This window comes from Chiloscyllium plagiosum, unplaced genomic scaffold (assembly GCF_004010195.1).
Source record: "Chiloscyllium plagiosum isolate BGI_BamShark_2017 unplaced genomic scaffold, ASM401019v2 scaf_12259, whole genome shotgun sequence".
In the NCBI taxonomy this organism is placed as follows: domain Eukaryota; kingdom Metazoa; phylum Chordata; class Chondrichthyes; order Orectolobiformes; family Hemiscylliidae; genus Chiloscyllium; species Chiloscyllium plagiosum.
Genome location: NW_025212761.1, coordinates 16,183 through 20,518, shown reverse-complemented (window position 1 = coordinate 20,518; position 4,336 = coordinate 16,183). Strand labels below are relative to the sequence as shown.

The window sequence follows — 4,336 nt, the reverse complement described above, 5'->3', positions numbered from 1 at the left end:
TTTTTTTCCCCAATCTGGAATCTCTTATTTATTTCCCCCAACACGGACCCTCTGATAAGAACCAGACTGCGCACACTGGCCAAATCATATCTGGTTGAACTAAAATGAACCACATTAGAACTTTAATTGCTGGCACCTCCTTGTTCCTTTCCATAATATTCCTGAATCTTCACACGAGTTCTGATAACTTTCTACAAAATGCTTCCCCCCACTGATACGCCGACCACTTGTCATGATACCAGGGCTGGGACCATTCCCCTGGGTCCTGTTCTCAGAGGGAAGAAGGGAGGGAGCAGCCAATGACAGATTAATCCCACAGATCCACAGCCTCCCTCCCTGGCACTGACCCATACTGCACATACGCCAACAATTGGCCAGCACTGCGCCCGTGCACTGGTTGCCCCTCCTACAGAGGTAAAAACAATGACCGCAGATGCTGGAAACCAGATTCTGAATGAGTGGTGCTGGAAGAGCACAACAATTCAGGCAGCATCCGAGGACAGGCAAAATCCGAGGCCTGTCCTCGGATGCTGCCTGAATTGCTGTGCTCTTCCAGCACCACTAATCCAGAATCCAGGCACTCCTACAGAGCATGCTCCAGACCACACAGGAGCCTGGGTGATTGACAGCATCCGCTGCCCAATAGGGTGGATGGGGCGGGGCTGGAGGACTGGGACAATGGGATTGTCAGCAATTAATGAATGTGGAGGACACTTGGGGATGGACAGTTCAGTGAGGGACAGGAGCAGTACAGCAGCAGGAGGGGATCCTGGACAAACTGAGCAATGGGAGAAACTGACAGGAGAGAAACTACAGGAAGATTCTGTTTGGAGGCTCAGGCAGGGACAGTTGGGAGCTTGGGCATGTTTTCCAATCAGCCTCTTCAAAGATGCTGTTACTCAACTTTGAACCCAAACCTCGTGTTTCAGAGGTAAGGACACTACTACCGTTTCCTGGTGGGCTAGTGGAATGAAGGGAAGCTTTTCTCAGTCTCACTCACATGGAAACTCCATGAGCTCCTCCCACTTACTGTCTACGGTGGGGATGGAGGAGACAGAGCAGACGGAAGGGAATGCCTTTCAAAAGGAACTAACTGGCATTGGTGATATTAACAAGATTCAAGACACAGTCACTATCACAAAGCTGGTGTACATGAACTTTATCCAGAATATTAACGCCTATAATTGGGTGACGCAGACCCCAATGTCCTGGGTATTAATAACGGCTTTGTGTGTGAACAATCACCTCTCATGAACATGAGTCAACTTTTTTGAAGAAGTAATAAAGAGGATTGATGAGGGCAAAGCGGTGGAAACGATCTACATGGACTTCAGGAAGGTGCTCAACAAGATTCCCCATGGGAGACTGGTTAGCAAGGTTAGATCTCACAGAAGACAGAGAGGACTAGCCATTTGGATATAAAACTGGCTCAAAGGTAGAAGACAGAGGGTGGTGGTGGAAGGTTGCTTTTCAGGTTGGAGACCTGTGACCAGTGGAGTGCCACAAAGTGTTGGTGCTGGATCCACTAATTTTCATCATTTATATAAATGATTTGGATGTGAATATAGGAAGCATTAGTAAGATGACACCAAAATTGGAGGTGTAGTGGACAGTGAAGAGGATTACCTCAGATTAAAACGGGATCTTGATCAGAGGGTCGAATATGCTGAGGACTGGCAGTTAGAGTTTAATTTAGATAAATGTGAGGTGCTTCATTTTGGAAAAGCAAATATTAGCAGGGTGTATACACTTAATGGTATAGTCCTCGGAAGTGTTCCTGAACAAAGAGACCTTGGAATGCAGGTTCATAGCTCCTTGAAAGCAATCGCAGGTAGATAGGATAGTGAAGAAGGTGTTTAGTATGCTTTCCTTTATTGGTCAGAGTGCCGAGTACAGGAGTTGGGAGGTCATGTTGCCGCTCTACAGGACATTGGTTAGGTCAATCTTGGAATATTGTATGCAATTCTGGTCTCCTTCCTATCAAAACAATATTGTGAAACTTGAAAGTTGGAGGATTTGAGCTACAGGGAGAGGCTGAATACACCGTTTTCCCTGGAGTGTCAGATGCTGATGTGTGACCTTATAGAGGTTTATAAAATCAGTAGGGGCATGATAGGGTAATTAAACAAGGTGTTTTCCCTGCGGTGGGGTTGGAGGCACGATGGGGTGTGGGAGACCGAGGCGGGGGGAGAAAGCGACAGGCGAGGGAGACAGTTATTTTATAGAACTGCAACACAACCCTGTTCCTGTTTTCTCTCTGTCCCCTTCAATCCGTCTGAAGAGTTCAGAACCAGTGCATAGTCCCTGGAAAGTAGAGCTTCAGGGTGATCAAGTGCTGAAGGTTGCATTTGGGACGCTGACCTTTATTAGTCTGTGCATTTATCAATAAATGGACCTGGGTTCAATTCCACTGTCCTTGATTCATATCTTTGGCCAAAGACGCGCCTGTCTCTGACCCTGACTAGTGGATCCCCTGTCACTATAGCTCTGACATTCTCCCTCCTCCCGTTCTGTGCAGCAGAGCTATCTGTGGTGTCATGAACCTGGCTGTTGCTGATTTCCCCTGAGAGACCACCCCACCTGTTCCCAACCTTATAGATCCCCAAGCGGTGCACAATATCTGTTTGAGAAGGGGAATGATCACTGGCGAGTCCTGCACCCCCTTCCTGAGCCTTTTACTTGATCTGATGGTCACCCATTCCCTTTCTGCCTGTGCAACTCTCCCCTGCAGTGTGACTAACTCACTAACCGTGCTGTCCATAACATTCTCAGTATTGCTCCACAGTGAGTCCACTCTCAGCTCCAGGTCTGAAAAACAGTTTCTCAGTAGCTGCAGATGGACACACTGCCTGCACACATAGCCGTCACGGACAATGGAAGCATCCCTTATGTCCCACATTGTGCATTGTCCCACGGTTCTGCGGTCTCCTGTAACAACATCTCACTACATTCATCTAGTTACTCCCATTAAGAGAATTTAAATGAGTGAGCAACCAGCCTTCACTTCAAACATACCCATTATACTAAAAAAATCTTTACTTAAGCTGATCTGTTGTACTTTTAAAAACTTAAATACTCCGCAGGTATCACTGACAAATTGGCTATTCCCATTGGGACTGTGAATTTCTGAATAGCCTGAAGTAAAACGGAGTTTCAGCTTCACCTTCTCCCTGCCTCACCTCACTCTGTTTACATCCAACTCCAAAACACACTCATTGGTCCAAGCAGCCCTCACAGTGCAGCCCTGTCATTTTCATTGTCTGCTCACACCTACACTGCCCTTAGCCTCCTGTACTGTTCCAATGCATCTCAATGGGAGCTCAGGGACAGCATCTCATCTTTCAATTCAGCCCTTTCTAACCCCAGAGTCAAAATGGACTTCAGCAGTTTCTGATTGAACAGACAGTTGTCAGAATCTGGAATGTTCCACCGGAAATGGTGCTAGAATTTGAGTCCACAAGGAATTTCAATGAGAAATTTGCAGGGAATTGGAAGTAGGGAGTTTACAGGTTAACATCATAAAGCGGATGATAGGGACTAAATCTGACAGTTCCTGCAAAGAGACGAGGTATAATTTGGATAAATCTGTGCTCTCTACTCAGGGCAATACCTCCTTCCACATCTGCAGGGCCAAAAATTAAACACATACCCCGAGGGTGATCCAACCATGAACCTGAACATAGTTCTGCTTTTTGCTTGACAAAAATATTGAAACTATTTTCCCACAGACAGAACAGACAAACCTTTCTCCTTTCACAGTTAAATGCCAATGATATTCTGATCGTGATGACTCTGTGGACTGTAGAAACTTGCTTTTCAGATCCCAGTCTCAATTATTCTCAATTAAAATCCTATAAAATGAATTAACAAAACAAAGTTCATAGTCAGTGCAAGATGAATAGTGAAGACAAACACTTCTTTTGGTATGTGTTGGATGCTCCTCTTCAAATCGCACCGCCCCCACCCAGGAAGAGGACACGTGCATGCTCCTTGCTGTACCTTGGCCCCAGATAAAGATGGCAGCCATAACCCAGTACCTCTCACTGCCTGAGGACCAAGCCACCTTCCACTTTGCTGCAAACGTGGGACCAGGAGTTTCTAATTCAGACTAACGACCTGCACAGAGTGTAACTAAACCCTCCCAGTCTACACTGATACATTTCATCCGGTTTCTGCTGCCACTCTCCCCTTTCCCGTTTCCTCCTCCTGCACACACCAAGGGTCATCACGAGTCCAGTGACTCTTCCTCAGAACCGATGGCAGCTGGGAAAATTAGAATCCCCACAGGAAACAGGCCCTTCGGCCCAACAATTCCACACCCACCCAGACCCATTCC

The 4,336-nt window shown here is 46.6% G+C and overlaps 1 long non-coding RNA gene across 1 annotated transcript in view; it reads right to left on the bottom strand.

Annotated features, from left to right (window-relative positions):
* LOC122547463 overlaps positions 1–3,916 on the bottom strand; it is a 7,946-nt gene extending 4,030 nt beyond the window's left edge. The window contains exon 1 of the long non-coding RNA XR_006311002.1: positions 3,744–3,916. This is a non-coding gene — a long non-coding RNA (uncharacterized LOC122547463). The remainder of the gene's footprint in view (positions 1–3,743) is intronic.
* Positions 3,917–4,336: the final 420 nt, after the last annotated feature.